The following is a 19,287-nucleotide window of genomic DNA, read 5'->3' on the forward strand; positions in this document are numbered from 1 at the left end:
TTTTTGAAGTCAGAGATTACCTGTTTTATTTATTATTGTATCTTCTGTGCCTAAAAATATGTAGTAGACATTCAATAAACTTTTTTTTTTTTTGAGGAATGGGTAAATAAATGAATAAATGGGTAAATAAATGAACGTTTGGAGGGAGATCCCTTTTAGTGTAGTCTCATTGTGTCTTTATTTGTTGTGATCCAAAATAAGCTCTTGTTGGCTCCTGTCAAAATACCCACAGTAAGTTCCCCTGAAATGCTGTGGCTGACAAGTGAAAGTGCAGCGACTTCCCAACTCATCCCTCTATACTCTTGGGGACAACTAAATAACCACAAACTCATATATTTGGAACTTTTTAGAGATCAGTCTGGTACTGTCTCAATATCTCATGAAGGACAAAGCTAAGCTCTGAATCTTAATGTAACCTCCACCTGTCTTAAAATGAGGAGGAAGTACCTCTTTTTGCACAGGAAATCGATGCCTCTTTACCACCTCCAAAGAAATTTCCTCCAGGGGCACCTGGGTGGCTTAGTCATTAAACATCTGCCTTCGACTCTGGTCAAGATCCCAGGGTCCTGGGATAGAGCCCTGCATTAGCCCTCATTGGCCTCCCTGCTCAGCGGGAAGCATGCTTCTTCCTTCTCCCACTCTCCCTGCTTGTGTTCCCTCTCTCACTATGTCTCTCTGTGTCAAATAAATAAAAATCTTTAATTAAAAAAAATTCTCTCTGAAACTCCTATCAATATTACTGACTTGGATGTTGAACTTAGATTTGCAGAACTGTATGTCAGGCACCCCTTTGCATACTCTGTAGGTCAAGCAGTTTGCTTCAGACCTATAGCTTTGCTCTTTTGTCATCAGGGTCTCAGTCAAATTTGAGACAAGATTAGTTCTATTTTGGAATCCTATTACATCTGCCTTGAAAAGCTGTTGTAAATGTATAATGAGATAAGGTAAATCAATCATTTAACAAAATGTGTAACATAAAACAAATATTTTTTTCTGCATTGTCTTCTCTAAAGTCATTCCTTGGTGTTCCTACTAAAATAATAGGATCCTAGCCCATAATTACATTTCCTTGGAAATTTTAAGCACAGAAAAAAGTAAAGGGCTAATAAATTCCCTCGAAAATCTGAAGGAGGAAAAAAAAGGTTTACAAGAAAAAAAGCCCAAAGTCATCATGAATATGTCACATATAAGTTAGAGTTACAGTGTTTATTTTTTCCTGACAGAAGTATATCACCTCCTGTTGCTAATTTTTAAATTTCCCTTTAGAGGTGCAAGCTAAGCAATTTTAAATTGTCAGAGACACATAAATTACTGACTTATTTTAGCAGCAAGGGCTATTTTCTGGTACCCAGTCATTAGATCTGAAATACATTTTATAGCAAAGTATAAGATTAAATAGTTTCACCTCTAAATGTAGTATGCATATGATTCCTGTATCCTCCTTAAAAATTAAGTTTCACGTTTAGCAGAGAGTGAAATTCGTCATTGACAAAGCATTGCAGGTGAGCTCATTCTCCTGTTACCTTGATGTATGGAATTATTCCCTCAGGTTCAAATCTAATCAAATGTGACCACAATTCATGTAATACTTTCCTCCAGATCTGTGCAGCCTTAACAGTATTACCAACTAATGAATTCTTCTACGGAGACACCTGTAGTAAAAACCTTCTGTAATCAAGTAATTCTTCAGTGAATTAGATTTTATTCTGAGGTTAGGAGTAGTTTTATTGGAGTTATCAATACTTTGGAAACTTGGCAAATAACCTGGGTGTAATAAGGTGTAATGAAAGATGAATTTAAAAATTTCCCCCAAAGCTGTGAACATTTACAAAGACTTTAAATAAATAATTTGCATTAAAACAAAAATGTAATAGCACTTAAGTTATTTGGATATACCCTTTTGGAAATCTCATGTTTGAAAACATAGTCTTACAGATAAGCATTGTCATATGAATCCTGTATCCAAAATGACTTTATGACAAAGGTACTCTTAAGGTATCCCAATTCCATGTGTTTTGAGCATGTACTTGAAGACCTGAGACCAACACCTTCATAAGGAGGTCAAGCAAATAGTTATCAAACTTCTTTCACTCCCATGCTTATCAAAAACAGTGCATTCAAGGAAATTTTTTATGAGTCTTGACAGTACTTCTATATCATTGAATTACATTAGGCTACAACATGTCTCTTAGTGCACATTCTTTCAACTTCCTTGGTGTCTTTGTGAAGGCTTAGTTAAGTCAAGATTCAAATATCTGTCCCAGCCCTTCCAAACTTGGGCAATCTGCTAACCCTAATCTGGTAATTTGGGATTCAAAGCATGGGTGTGAGGCCAGCTTCTTATATTCCATAAAGAATTTTTTTTATTATTTTGCTTTATAACTCCCAAGATTCAGAACTGTGGTAGAGAAGGTTATCAATATTTTTTAAAATTAAATGTGGATATAAAATAGCTACCCCACCTTCATAGGTCTGTCATGTTGACATAATATTAATTAGGACACAGAACTCAGCCTTGACATCCATTTCTAAAAGAAATCGAAATACACCAGGAAATTTGTGATTTTCTCTGGTTTTTACAAAAGACCAAAGTATTGTAAGGTCATGGTAAAAGAACATATTGCACGGATCATACAGTAATTTCTTAGTTTTTTTTTTTTTTAACTCGTCCTTCTCTTTCCCTGGTACTTTTATTTTTATACTTCTTAAGCAGATAAAATACATATAAAATTTATCATTAGGGGTACATGATTGGCTCAGTCTGTAGAGTGTGCAACTCTTGATCTCAGGGTTGTGAGTTCAAGTCCCACGTTGGGTGTGAAGCGTATTTAAAATTTTTTTTTTTAATTAACAACTTCAAAATAAAATTTATCATTAGTGTCTTTTAGCACATTTATAGTGTACTGTTTTCCAACCAATATCTGATTCCAGAACATTTTCCTCATTCCTGTAGAAGCCCCATGCCCATTTTAGAGTCAATTCCCATTTTCCTTTCCCCTTAACTCCTGGCAACTAATAATCTTTTTCTCTTTATGAAATTGCCTGTTCTGGGTATTTCATAATGGAGTCATACAATATATGGCCTTTTGTTTCTGGCTTCTTTCATTTAGTTTATTGTTTTCAGTGTTCTTTAAGCTGTATTATGTATTAGTATTTTATTCTTTTTTTTTTCTTTTCTTTACAACCCCACAGGTGCCCAGGGGGTTCCCACGTGCCCCCCCCCCCACACACACACCGAGGGACGCGGGGCACACGCACATGCATGGCCCGATATTTTATTCTTTATGACTGAATATTTCATTGAATGTATATATTGTTGGGTGTGTCTAAACAAACACTTTTATCCATTTGTTAACTAATGGGCACTTGGATTGAGGTTGTTTCTACCTTTTGGCAATTATGAATAGTACTTCTATGAAAGTTTTTGTGCAAATTTTTTTGAACACTGGATTTCACATCTTTTGGATACATTCCCAGGAATGGAGTTTCTGGGTCAAAGGTAATTCTATATTTAACTTACTGAGAAACTGTCAAACTATATTCCATAGGAGCTGTACCACCATACATTCCTATCAGCAGCAGACAAGGGTTCCGATTTCTCCATTTCCTTACCAGCATTTGTTATTTTCCTTTTTTGTTTTTTAATTAGTCATCTTAGTGTGAAGCAGTAGTTAATTTTGGCTTTGATTTGCACTTCCAAATGGCAAATAATGTTGAGCTTGTTGACCATTTGTATATCATCCTTGGAAATATTTGTTCAAGTCCCTTGCCCATTTTTTTAAATTTAAATTTTAATTTTTTGTTAACATAATGTATTATTTGCTTCAGGTATACAGGTCTGTGAATCATCAGTCTTACATAATTCACAGCACTCACCATAGCACATACCCTCCCTAATGTCTATAGCCCAGCCACCCTATTCCCCTCCTCCGCTCCTGCAATCCTCAGTTTGTTTCCTGAAATTAAGAGTCTCTCAGGGTTTGTCTCCCTCCCTAGTCCTATCTTGTTTGATTTTTTTCCCTCCCCATCTGCCACAACCCCTATCCTGCCTCTCAAATTCCTCCTATCAGAGGGATCATATGATAACTGTCTTTCTCTGATTAACTTATTTTGCTTAGCATAATACCCTCTAGTTCAATCCATGTCATCGTAAATGGCAAGATTTTGTGGGGTTTTTTTAAATCTTTTTTTTTTTTTTTAAGATTTTTATTTATTTATTTGACAGACAGAGATCACAAGTAGGCAGAGAGGCAGTCAGAGAGAGAGGGAAGCAGGCTCCCCACTGAGCAGAGAGCCTGATGCGGGGCTTAATCCCAGGACCCTGGGATCATGACCCGAGCCTAAGGCAAGGCTTTAACCCACTGAGCCATCCAGGTGCTCCCGCTTGTCCATTTTTAAATTGAGTTGTCTTCCTGTTAAGGTGTAAGTGCTTTTTCTATATTATGGATAAAAGATCCTTTTTTTTTTTTCTTAAAGATTTTATTTATTTATTTGACAGAGAGAGACACAGTGAGAGAGGGAACACAAGCAGGGAGAGTGGGAGAGGGAGAAGCAGGCTTCCCTCAGAGCAGGGAGCCTGATTCAGGGCTCGATCCCAGGACCCTGGGATCATGACCTGAGCCGAAGGCAGACGCTTAAACGACTGAGCCACCCAGGCACCCTGGATTCAAGATCCTTATTGGATATATAGTTTGCAAATATTTTCACCCATTCTTTGTGTTGTCTTTTCACATTCTTGATAGTGCCCTTTGATCTTTTTCTTTTAATCTTGCCTTCTGTGTTTTCTTCCCCTACTGTTTCCCAGGGACAACTATATTCCTCTCTCATGGATGAGCAGTTCTTCTGCACTTCGTCTAACTAAGACATTTTTCTAAGTACAATCAGTCTTTAAGGGCTCAGGCTTAATTAGGAATAGTATACTTCCTCAATAAAAACAGGTCTCCACAAAGAAAAGTTTTATACTAGCAACTTAGAAAAGAAAGTGTTTTTAAAATTTTTTTCATGAACAGAAGTCTCATGTACAGATTGTTTTCTTTTACACAAAGTAGTAAGTTTTGCTACTGTAAGACAGTCATTCCTAGCAAAATAGTTGGGTGTAATGCTTGTGAATTTTAAAGAATTGGTGATTTGTCGTGGGAGCATTATCAACCTTACATAGGCATCCACATATAATCTTTGTATGGTCAACACTATGGAGAAATCCTCTCTGTAGAAGAGTAGGCTTATTATAGAGAGGTGTGAATGTTCTTTGAATTAATGGATACCTGGACACTAAAAACAGGAGTGAATTAAAAATATATATTAACTCCAAACTAGGATAAATAATAAAACAAAAAACATGTTGACTTTATGATTCAAGTTGGAAACTTGGGCAGACCTCTTTTACTATCAAGATATTTCCTCTAGTTTCAGAATACATTTAGGTTCATCTTATCGCTGTGCTATGGATATAAAAAACAATTCTTTTTGACCAGTGTCTTTAATTTAACATCATCTTTCTCTCAAAACTGACTTGATGGTAGTACCTAAAGAACAGATATCTGGTATCTTTTTAAAACAGTGACAAGGGGCACCTGGGTGGCTCAGTGGGTTAAGGCCTCTGCCTTCAGCTCAGGTCATGGTCCCAGGGTCCTGGGATCGAGCCCCACATCGGGCTCCCTGCTCAGCGGGAAGCCTGCTTCCCTTCCTCTCTCTCTGCCTGCCTCTCTGCCTATTTGTGATCTCTGTCTGTCAAATAAATAAATAAAAATTAAAAAAAAAATAAAACAGTGACAAAACAATGAATGCAAATAAAAACTCACCATTTCCTTAAGGATCACGTTTTCAGTAGGTTTCATATTTGCATTCAGTTTGATAACCACTCTTCTGGGGGAAGATTTCTTTACTCTTATTAACTTATTTTATTGAATATGGTAGTTGCATTAGATATAGAAGAATGTCTTAAGTGTAATATATAAGTTGAATTTTAGCACCAGTAGGAGATAAATTCTGTTGTACACTTTTGAATCTTACAGAACTGTAATCAGATTTGTGTAGCTGTAGACTTTCTGCAGTTAAACACACACATACACATAGTCCAATATAGTAGGTTGAATGGAGATCCTCAAAAAGATTTGTCTAAATATTAATTTCTTATAATGAATGTGACTTTACTTGGAATAACAGTCTTTGCAGATGTAATTAACCAAAGAATCTTGAGGTGAAATCACTCTATGCCTGGGTGGGCCTAAAATCCAAGCACAGGTATCCTTACAAGAGTGAGTCAGAGATAGATTATACAGACAGGAAGAGGAGACACAGAGAAGAAGGTGGTATAAAGATAGTTGAAGAGATTACAATAATGTGTCTACCAGTCAGGGAATGCCAATGATTGCTGGTAGCCACCAGAGCCAGGAGAGACAAAAAAAAAGTATTTGCCTCTACAGAATTCGAAGGGAATGTAACCCTGTTGGTACCCTGATTTCAGACTTTTTACCTCTATAACTGTGACAGAATTAATTTCTCTTGTTTTAAAACCACTAAGTTTTGGGATAGTTCATTATGATGGCCCTAGGAAACTAATATTAGATTTTGGTACTGAGGAGTGGAGAGCTACTGTAAAAATTACTTAAAAATATGGAAGTGGTTTTGGAATTCAATGGGTAGAGGGTGGAAGAATTTTTAAATATATAACATAGAAAAACCTAGATTTCCTTTAAAAGGCTATTGGTAGACATGTGGGCACTAGAAGATGCTTCTGGTGAGACCTCCGACAGAAATAAGACCTCACCATGTTATTGGAAACTGGAGAAGTGTTCCCTGTCATAAAGTGGCTGAAAACTTGGCTTAGTAGTTTTCTGTTGGATGGAAAGCAGACCTTGGCAGCAATAAACTTGGGTATTTAGCTGAAGAGATTACCATGCAAAGTTTAAGAGGTGTGGCCTGGGTTCTCCTTCTTGTATTTGGCAAAATGTAAGAGGAAAGAGATAAATTAAGGAAAGAGCTGTTAAATAATATGGAACCAGATCTTGAGTTTTGGGGGAGCTCCTAGCCTATTGAGATTGCAAAGGATGCTAATAGTAGGTGATTTACTAGTAGGAAAGTATGTTCAGGAGAGAAGTTTGAGGTTCAGTTTTGTTGATTAATTGGTTGTGTATATGATCATGGATCCAATTAACCCTCTCAGCAGAAGTCAGGAATAGATAAAGGATTATCCAGGAAGGATCTGTGGAGAACCCTCTTGTCTAATGCTGTAGATCCCTTTGACATACATGAGAGATAGGCAAGGTTTTTGAGACTGCCATGCTAGCAGAAACACTGCCAGCTTGGACAGAAGAGGATAGATGAGGACAGGATGAAATAAAGGATGGCTGTTGGACTTCTGAGGTTCTTCAGGTAGGCAGTGGACTGATAGATACCAGTGGCAGCAAATATATGCTACCTTTCAAGAAAAGGAAGAATGACTCCAAGGGCAGAGTCGCAGAGACAGAGGCCAGAGAGATGGGTGCAGAGGAAGACAGAGATGCTGAAATTGCCGGAGACTCTGGGTAAACATGTTTCTATTGTTTTAAACTACCAAGTATGTAATAGTTTGTTATGGTAGCCCTAAGAAACGAATGCATTCACATTTTCTGAAATTTGCAGGTATAATTTGCATCCTGTTTTAGGTAATCATCTTTTCTAACAGAATGTGTCTGGAATTCTCTCTCTCTCTCTGTCCCTCTCTCCTTTTCTTAAGTACATGTCAAAGCTACACAAAAGCAAAGTGGAGTAGAAGATAGAATACCATACTGGAAATCACATTGGGATTTGATTCAAACTAGGTTTAAAGTCTTCTTCTCCACTAACTAACTATGACACTGAGCAACTGAATTAACCTCTCTGAATCTACTTTCTTTAACTGTAAGTTGGCGATAATAAAGTTGACAAGAGAATTAAGATAGAAAAAATATATAAATTGGCAGGCATAGGGCCGATCTTTTCCTTTATCCTAGTAGGAACATTATAAATAAGCAATAGGAGGAGTATCTCTGTAATCATGAATTAATGCTTGCAAATTTTGAACATCCAGAATGATTTTAATTCACATGACAATTTATAAGAGACTTATCAGAAAGTTGTATTTTTTGCAGTCATTGTAAAGCCTGCTATTATATAGATGTATATCTTTATGGCCCCAGGGAATTCAATTAAGGATTTCACCCCCCAAAGGCTACTTCTTAAACTTATATGTACAAAAAATGTTTTATGGTCAGAAGAGAAGAAATCAAAAACAAAACCTCAATCCATGGTAAGAGGCTTTAACCCACTGAGCCACCCAAGTGCCCCACAATCAATGGTAAGAGAAAGGCTATAACTGCTATAGTCTTGGAGCTTTCTGTTACTTTTTTAGTTCTGTCATATCTGATCCTAATTATTAAAACATACTGGTAAGTTTATGGGCTCCTAAAGTGATCTTAATGATAGATGAATGTCTATGTTTATGCTGTGTTCTCACATTTGAGGTTTTATTTCTGAAGACATTTATAGGGTCATATGCAGAGATTTTCATCTCTCTTGAATGAAGTCCTCATTAGCCTCACATAAAGCTTGATAAAAATGCTTTGAAAAGTTGTATCTATTTGTATCCATTGCTTCTCCAACTTTAATGTTCTGATCTTGAACATGTACCAGAATTCTGGTTCAAAAATTGATTTCTCACTTAGAGTTATAATAAAAGCTCAAATAAATGTGAAGTAATCATGCAATAAAATTTCCTGAAGGGTAAGGATGAGATTTCTTCTACTTTATACAATGTCTTTTAAATATTACTGTTTTCACTTAGAGGTCTTCCTAAAAAGTTGACTACATTCTCTCCTTGTCCTAGAGATCTCAACAATAGTTGCTCATTAGAGTCAGAATGTTTGGAGTTGTAATGTGGGTGTTAAAATAAAAAGTAAGTGGTGGAAATTTTCTAGCATATTCAAGAGTAAAAAGAATAAGGTGATGTGCTCACAGATGACCATCACTAGCCTAACAATGAACTTACAGTCAACTTTGTTTTATCTGTGCTTCCACCCAACCTTGGATTTTGTTGAACCAATCTAAGTCATCAGATAATTTCATCTGTAAATATTTTACATAAATATTTTAGATAGAAACTGTTTTTAAACATAATCATAACATCCCTTATCATACCCAAAGTAACACTAAGTCTTTAATATCATCAAATATAAGAGCACACGTTCCTCCAAATATTTAGTCATATAATTTTGTACGATGTCTTTAAATTAAAATCCAAAAGCATTTATTCATTGTAATTGGAAGACATATTTTTGAGTCTTTTCTGTAAGATCCCCTTTTCTTCTTTGTTTTCTTTGCTAGTTATTGTAGAAATGACCTAAAGAGCTATCTGCTTTGATATGGTAGCTCCTAGCCACAGGTAGTTATTTAAATTTTAATAATTAAAATTAAATAAGAATTTAACATAGAATTAAATAAAATTTAAAATGTCATACTAAATACATTCCAATTGCTTAATAACCTAATATAGCTACTGTATTAAATAATGTAGATATAGGGCAATTCCACTGTTATCAAAAGTTGTATTGGAATGTTCTTCTCCAGAGTTTCCCTCAGTAAAGTGTTGTTGTTGTTGTTGTTGTTTTTACACCTTTACATGTCATTTGACATATTCTGGCACCCCTAATTCCTATAAATTGATCATTACATCTAAGAGTCTTGTTGGGTTTATGTCCAGTATTTTGCCAAAACTATATAACTTTATTGTACATTTAAATCAGGAGGTACATAAAATCCAATGGTCTTTTTTTATGATGTTAGTAGCCACTGATGATCATTACCTGTTTTTAATAAAATGATGTATTTTAGTTACTCTATAACTTCCATAATTTTTTTTCTTTCCATGTCATTATTACCTATATAAGCATGATATGTTTATTGTAAGTGGTGCTGCTTATTTCATTAGGTTTTTATCTTAGCCTCTAGTATTCTGGACCCCTGTCATCTGGGACAAAATTCGGCCAGTGATCTACCATTGTTGTAAATCTGAGTTGAGTCCACATTTTGTAGTATTTGAATCAAGATAATAGTCTACCTTTCTGGATTGAAAATTACTTTCTTACTTTCTGTTCTTTATACAATAAAGTCTCTCCTAGAAGTTTTATCCTTTGAAGACATTAAATACATATATCTAATACTGATTCTTTCAAGCTTCACTAAAACTATTTTAAAGGATTATTTTTCAAAGACATAGACCCCAAAAAACAGGAGAGAAAACAATTGCAACTGCCTTTTGGAAATTAGAAGGTGGATGTACAAGGCCTACTTACCTAACGTTAACCTGGAAATAGGAAAAGGAGCCAAAAACTAAAAATTTGACAAAACTCAGGAACTAGGAGTGAAGCAGTATGCTTTTAAGGAAGATCTGATGGTTAAAAAACTGAATTCCTATATGTCATTTGCAAATAGAGAACGTATTTGCAAATGACATATCAGATAAAGGGCTAGTATCTAAAATCTGTAAAGAGCTTATCAAACTCAACACCCAAAGAACAAATAATCCAATCAAGAAATGGACAAAAGACATGAACAGACATATCTCTAAAGAAGACATCCAAATGGCCAACAGACACATGAAAAAGTGCTCAACATCACTCAGCATCAGGGAAATAAAAATCAAAACCATAATGAGATACCACCTCACCCAAGTCAGAATGGCTAAAGTTAACATGTGAGGAAACAACATATGTTGGTGAGGATGCAGAGAAAGGGGAACCCTCCTACACTGTTGGTGGGAATGCAAGCTGGTGCAGCCACTCTGGAAAACAGCATGGAGATTCCTCACAAAGTTGAAAATAGAGCTACCCTACGACCCAGAAATTGCACCACTGGCTATTTGCCACAAAGATGCAAATGTAATGATGCAAAGGGGCAGTTGCACTCCTATGTTTATAGAAGCAATGTCCACAATAGCCAAACTATGGAAAGATCCCAGATGTCCATTGACAGATGAATGGATAAAGAAGATGTGGTGTACACACACACACACACACACAGGAATATTATGCATCCATCAAAAATGAAACCTTGCCATTTGCACCAATGTTGTGCTAAGTAAAATAAGTCAATCAGAGAAAGACAATTATCATATTATCTCATTGATTTGTGGAATTTAAGAAACAAGGCAGAGGATCATAGGGGAAAAGAGGAAAAAATGAAGATGAAACCAGAGTGGGAGACAAACCGTAAGAGACTCTTAACCATAGGAAACAAACTGAGGGTTGCTGGAGGGGAGGGGTGTAGGGGATGGGGTAGGGGCGATGGGCATTGAGAAGGGTATGTATTGTAATGAGCACTGGGTATTATATAAGATTGATGAATCACTGATGTGTACTCATGAAACAAATAATATATGTTAATTAAAAAACAAAACAAAACAAGATAAAACCGAATTCCTAGAACCTCTTCCATTCCATTAGATTGTTTTTCTTTTACTTTGATAGTGCTCTGGAGATTTGTTTGCTAGCAAAGGGTAAATTGTTCTTGGACTGAACTGTTGAGAGTGAATGTATAGTATTATAAGGAGAAGAGTGAAGAGACCACATGCATATAAATGCCAAGGTTTTTTTCTCTTCACTTGGCTCTTAGGATGTGGACATCCAGACTTCTCTTCTCTGACAGGAGACTAGAATATCTATCTCTGGGAAATTTGCCTTCTTATAAAATAGAAAACGAAAAGCTTGACATCCAGGATTTTGTAATAATTGTCCAGATCTCCTCCATTGAGGTTCAGAATTGCTAGTCCATACCAGATGCTCAGACCTTTCAATTTGCTTTTGAGCACCCCCTTCCTGCCATTCTTAATCATGAGTAAGCAAATAAATTATGAAGTATCTTGAGGGAAAGTTTAAAAGGGGAGATAGAAATAGAAATAAAAGAAAAAACAACTTAGAAGGAACAAATACGATGCAGAAAGAAAAAAGTTAATATCCTAACAGTGATCATAGAGACTATTTTTAAGACAAAAATAAGATGATATGAAGAGAAATTGTCAAAGAATATCATAAAATTTTAAAAAATATCACAGGGGAAAAAGTACTTCTGTAAGTGTTATAAAGTTGAGGAAATCTCCCAGAATTTAAAACAAAAAGACTTTAAAAAAAAAAGAAGAAAAAAAAGTAAAGGGAAAACATAACAAACTAGAAGACCAGTAAGTGTCTGGGATTTTTCAAAAGCAAGACTGGAAGCAAGAAACAATATAATATCTTCAAATAGCTGAAGAAAAATAATTTATAACTGACAGTTCTATACCAGGCCCAGCTATGAAGTTTTATTTAATACATATAAGAAGGGGAAAATTTAATTTCCCGTTTCCCTTTCTTTGGAAAGTACTAGAAAATGTGTTCCATAAAAAATGGAGAGTTTAACCAATAAACATGGGACCGGGGTGGGAAACAGGAGATCCAACACCAAAAAAAGACAAAGAACCTCTAGAATAATGGTGAAAAGGATATCCCAGGTTGATTATTGGGCTCTAGGCATATATGACAATTTATAAAAGTGGCTGCAGTTTGGAAAATTGGTGTTCACATACAATGTAGAGCTTCATATTTATAGCAGTCCATCCCACAGAGTAAACTGATTGGCATAATGGATGTCAGTGAAGCTATTTCTTCTATTGATGTGATTCACGATATTGATGATACATAGTTGGAACTGGATGAGAAGACAATAAAGAAGTATGTTACTGTCACATGTGGTTATATTAAAGCTTTGTATCTCTTTCAGCTAACATTATGATAAGACCCTCTGTTCTTCATGTATTAAAATGCAGAAAAAACCCTCACAAATATAACTAAATATTTCTTTAAAAAAGAAAAACCTACTTGTACATGCATAAAATTTCCCCCAAATTCATACCCACTTGAAATCTCAGAATATGACCCTATTTGGAAACAGTCTTTGCAGATGTTAATGTTAATTAGTTAATACGAGGTCATACTGAATTAGGAGGACTCTAAATCTAGTGACTGTTATCCTTATATGAAGAGGAGAAGACATAAATACACATGGGAGCAAGGCAATGTGAAGACAGGGCAGGTTTGTGTGATTTGTAGGTAAAGACAAGGAATGCCAAGGATTATTGTGAACCACCAGAAGATACAAAGAGATAGAAAGGAATCTTCCCTAGAGCCTTTGGAGGCAGAATGGTCCTGTGGATACCTTGATGTCAGAATTCTAGTCTCTAGAACTGTGCGAGAATACATTTCTATAGTATTAAGCCATCTAGTTGGTAGTAATCTACATGCAGCTAATAAATTTATTTTCTAGGGGTTCAGAATTTCAAGTTTATAAGTACTGTGGTCATTTCTATAAAAGTTGGGCACTGGGCTTTTGGTCTATAAGCATTTAATTCCCATTCTTTTTTTAAGGGAAAATCAAATAAGCTGATTTCATTTCAACTTACAGTTTTGTAGTCACCAAAATGTAGTCTTTGCTAAGTGTGAAGACTATAAAAGTCGTAATCTGTCCTTTTGATCAGACTGGTGGTGCATACTTTAAAGGAATATGGTTTCAGTGAGAATTGATTGGGGAGGATTAATTCTGACTCATTCCTCCTACCATTACTCTCAAGGCCCCTCACAACTGCCCACTACTGTATTGCCCCCTTCATTTTCTTTCTGTTGAGAAGATGTAACTGATAAGATTGCTTTACCTCTAAAACTTTCCTGAAAGTTCACATTCCTTTTTTCCATTGTTCTGAGGATTTCACATTAAACACTGTCTGGCTCCTATGCTCTTAAAGTATTTTTATCTTTTAAAGAATAGAGAAAATAATCTATGAACTAACATCCCAGATGGGTCAGCATATTCACAAAGAATGGAACATTTATATTATTTCCAAGAACATTTTTTTTTAAGATTTATTTACTTATTTGAGAGAGAACTAGAGAGAGAGAGAAAGGAAGAGGGTTTGGAATTCTACCAAATGCTGTAATTGGTGTCTGAAGATGTGCAAGAATGGATTTTGTTTGTCTACAGTAGGATTTAGATGTCATGGAACCAATTTGATAATATATAATCCAGGCATAGGTGACAATAAAAGAGCAAGAGGAAATATTCTTCTATGGAATTGTGAAATTCCACAGATTGACATTCCCTTGACTTTCTCCCTGTGGTTCTGGCAGATATTTTTACCATGCTGATAGAGTTGTTTCCTTTCCCAGATGAATGGATTTCTTGATTGCACTTTGCCGGAAAGTCAGTTTTCCTCAACAGCCATAGTTTTGTTTTTATTGTTGTTGTTTTTCCTGAAAAAAGTAAGTAAGTACACTTGTGGTGAAGAAAAGAGATAAAGGAAGGTGTCATCAGTGAAATCAGTGGATCAAATGGCCATGTGGTACGTTGGTATAATTCTCTTTAGGGGCAGATGGCCCCAACAGATGCTATCTTAGGTGAAGTGTACAGAATGAAATGAGGAATGTAAATTACTATAGGCACATAGAGACACAATAGAGAAATTACAGCACACAGAAAAATTGAAAAGGGATAGCCAGAGGCATAGGAGGTTAATCAAAGGAGAAAAGTGTCATGGAAACATAAGTAGGAGAGAAATTCAAGAGAGAGTAATTAGCAGTTATTTGTTCCAGAGATCTTAAATAAGATAGCCTAAAGTTTGCCTATGGGACTTGATAATAAGGGCTATTTTGACACAACATAAGATAATAGCTAATATTGTTAATAAGAGGACTTCTGGTGTATTGAGACAGCATAGGTAGATTGCATTGGGGTAAGGAGTGAAGGGGCCAAGAAAAAGTACAGAACAAATGTCAACTTCCTTCAGTAATGTGTGTGTGTGTGTGTGTGTGTGTGAGAGAGAGAGAGAGAGAGAGAGAAAGAAAGTATAGAGCCACCATAGTAAAAAGATAAATAAGTTGTTGCTGTTGGCCTCTAGAGTGACTTATGGTATACAAGAAGGAGACAAACATGTTTAGATGTTTTAAGCACAGTGTAGTAATCCTAGGACAAAGGTAGCCTGGGAGTCTTTGAGAATATGGAGAGGGGACACTTAATCATCCTGAAGGGGAAACATTGGTGGTCAAGGAGAGCCTCCTGGTAGGCAGAGGTTTAAGAAATGGTCCACCTGGACAAGGCAACCTTAGTTTCTTCCACACAATGCAGTTCTAGGCAATTTGCTTAATTTATTGTGGCAAGGTAGTTTGATAGAGTTTATTTGAACATTTCTCTCCACCTTTACTTTCTCATATCCTTTTCCTTCTTCACTCCTGCCCACCACCACCCACACTGAAATAGAAGCAGATTAAAGGAAATTGTCAAATTAAATATGAGAATGTGATTCTCTCCTTACATACTTTCTTACAGAGCTGATTTTTGGATACTACGAGAGAGTGGCCTGAGGTAAAAGGAGAGATCGTGCTGAGTAGCAATGCAGTTTCAATTGGAGAGGGAATATATTTTAGAAGGAGAATAGAGACTTCTTATTAATTACTATAAGTAGTAGTAGTAGTATTGTTGTTTTATTGCAGAAGACCAGGTTGGAAAGTTAGAAGGAGCCAGATGATGAAATGACTTCAAGCATAAATATTCCTTATCATATCTTATGTGCAACATGGCTTTTAGTATTTTGGGACACTTACAAGCCTCCTTACACATTGTGGGGACAAGAGGAACATGGATGGATTGCCACTTGAATAAAAAAGGACTCAACTTAACCAGGAAGTTATCTGTTTAAGCAGGGGCAGTAACAGGTCAATTACTGTTAGTCAAAACCTTGATGCTTTTGTCTTTAAAATGGGAATGATAATATTACCTACCAAGGAGTGTCTTTTAGTACATCAAATGACATAATAATCTAGTACATCTGCTAGAAGAGAAATGGGTGAATCCTGTTTGGAAGGAATTAATATAATCCAGAGACTCTTCATATTTTTATGCTATTTGCAGTATTTGGTAAAAATGAAAACAAATCCAACCCCCCTCCCCCCAAAAACCTGATTATACGAGGGACTTATTATTCCTCTTATTCCTCTTAATTGAAATTAAGAGGAGTAATAGAAAATAGAAACAGACCTATAATTGACTCAGATTTTGGAATTAGCTAACTAGGACTTAAGAACTATACTTTATATGTTCAAGAAAATATGAAGAAATTAGGTTAACATAACTTCATTGGAGAATGTGAATTTATTAAAGTAGCAAATAAAAATGGTACACATGAAAAAAGAACTATCTAATATTAAGAATTTAGTGTAATACAGGATTAGGGACATAGAAGGCAGGCTAATAAAGAATATTCACACTAAAGTCTGGAAAGGATAAAAAGATGCAAAATAAACAATAGAGGGAAAAGTAATGTATGAAAAATAGTGACAAAGTATCGTAGTTGGCAAAACAATGATAGCAATCCCATTCCTGTGTATATGCCCCAAAGAAATTCCTGCATACAGATAGGACCTTCAAAAGACATGCACAATAAAGTTTATATAAGAAGTATTTGTAGGGGTGTCTGGATGGCTCAGTGGGTTAAAGCCTCTGCCTTCGGCTCAGGTCATGATCCCAGAGTCATGGGATCGAGCCCCGCGTCAGGCTCTCTGCTCAGCGGAGAGCCTGCTTCCCCACCTCTCTCTCTGCCTGCCTCTCTGCCTACTTGTCATCTCTGTCTGTCAAATAAATAAATAAATAATCTTAAAAAAAAGAAGAAGAAGAAGTATTTGTAGTAGTCCCAAAGTGGGAATAACCCAAATGCTCATCAGTAGCATAATAGATAATACCAAACTGCATTGAATATAAACTAAAACTACACAAAAATAATATTTTTCAAAGACATAATTTCAGCTACATATTGTATGTCTGTATTTATATGAAGCTCAGAAACACTCATAGCTTATCTGTATCTATGTTGTTTTACACCCAAAGAGTGGTTACTTATGGTGTCCCATGGAAAAAGCAGGGTCTAGGTGTGCAAAGGGACGTTTCTGGGGGTCCTGGTGAAATTTTGTTTCTTGATGAGTTTGGGGTTAAATGGCAGGCTTACTTTGCAAATTTATAGAGTTTTACATTTATGAATTATATACTTTTCAGTAGTCTAATGTCAGTATTAGTCTAATGTCAGTGGTTAATGCTTATGATTCTGTGTAGAGTGGAATTATCAAAAGGGTTTTCTAAAATTTAATAATTAACAAAATTTTCAATCCTTGTACTGATACCAAACAAAAATAAAATACCTTAAGTATTAAAATGAAGGTATTGTACCAATTTTTCACTTAATCTCAGTATTATTATTTACATTGAACACTAATGACTCAAATAATATGAAAGCCTGATATGTCAAGACATATCATATCAAGACATATCATATCATATCATATCATATCATATCATATCATATCAAGACATATCATATGTCAAGAAAGTTTTATGAAATAAAGGAAAACATGGTCTTTTGAATAAAAAAAATCATAAGTGTAGAAGATGAGAAACAGTAATATAAACATGTTACCAAGATGGATATACATTTTTATAAGGAAACCAATCAGGTCTATCATTTAGCATTATGAATTTTCAGCTGATTGAGTTTTATTGTGAATTCAAGTAGAGCATGCCATTTTACTCTATCATGTTCATTGTTTATATATTTCTGTCTCCCTTTACTGGAATGTATATCCAAATGAACCCTTATTAGTTTCAAACTACCAGGGAAGCTAGATACAATTTAACACTTTTAAAAAATAGATTTTATTTATTTATTTGATAAACAGCACAAGCAGGGGCAGTGGCAGAATGAGAGGGAGAAGCAGGCTCTCTGCTGAGCAGGGAGCCTGATACGGGGCTTGATCCCAGGACCCTGGGATCTTGACCTGAGCCAAAGGCAAACACTTAATCAGCTGAGCCATCCAGGCACCCCAATTTAACACTTTTTAAAGTGCAGGCTGGGTTTAAATAAGATAATGGGAAATCTCTTGGTACCAAATGTGAAGAGTGAGCTGTAGTAACAAACTAATTCTCAACCTAGACTCCTTCAGTATGTTGGATGTCTCCCTGTCCTAGAGATCGCGATTTTAACAACCTCTAGTAAGGGTGAAAGTGGAATACACTGGGAGTGGGAACAGTTAAGACGCTTGTGGCTTTTATAACATGGAGAATTATTGCTGAAAATACACCTTATAAGATTAGGACAAATCTACCAACCTATCTAAGGGAAGGAAACTGGAAGTGGTTTAATTCATTCTGAGCTCTGGGAGTTTAAAGAAAAGAACTTGCTTCAGAGTGTCTAATCACAGCCTGTCCCACTGCAAGTTAATGTGGAAGGATATGAGCTCTTATTCTGCCATCTTGCATCACTCCAAATTTAAAGTTCAAATTTCTATTACTCATGTGGTCTGGAGATACTAATCTAAGCATTCCTAAGTAGTATTCCAACCCGTTGGTAAAATACGTGAAATTTATCTTCAGAATATGTCTAGTATTGAATAATTTCTCAGGATATCTCCTAGTACTGTCCTACTCTTAGCCACTACCATAATCTCTCCTCTGTATTATTGTGATAACCACATAACCAGTTTCTTAGCTTCTATACTTGACTTCTATGTTTATTTTCCACAGAGTCAGATCATGCCACTCATCTGCTTAAAACTTAGTGTTTTCCTATATCACAAAGAATAAACTCCGTGTCCTTACCATATTTTACCAGGCACCTTTGTGCCAGGTTCTTCCAGATCTAGTCCCGCACTGCATTTTTGATCCACATTCTTACCCCATACCCTCCTACACCTTGTACCGCACACTGGACATACACTTTTCTTGGGAAATGCTGGGTAAGCTTCTGTCTCATGGCCTTGGCTGCTACTTCTGCCTGAAACACTCTTTCCCCAGAAATTCTTATTCTCTCCTTATTCAGATCTCTACTGAATTATCATCTGTTAGGGTTTGAATTGTCCTCCCCCTGCTCCCCACTCAAAAAAAAAAAAATGTTCAAGTCCTAACTTCTGGTACCTTAGGATGCGATCTTATTTGGAAATTGGGTCATCGTATATGTAATTAATTATGTTAAGATGAGGTTATTAAGATGGGCCCTAATTCAGTATTATTGGTATTATAAAAAGGGGCAGTTTGGACACAGACTTGCATATAAAGAGTGCACCTTTGACATGGTGCTCTTTGAACATCCATAAACCAAGGAGAGAGGCCTGAACAGATTATTCTCTGTATAAACCAAGGAGAGAGGCCTGAACAGATTATTCCCTCACAGCCCTCAGAAGGAACTAACTTGCTGACACCTTGATTTCC

This window comes from Martes martes, assembly GCF_963455335.1.
Source record: "Martes martes genome assembly, chromosome: 11".
Classification (NCBI taxonomy): domain Eukaryota; kingdom Metazoa; phylum Chordata; class Mammalia; order Carnivora; family Mustelidae; genus Martes; species Martes martes.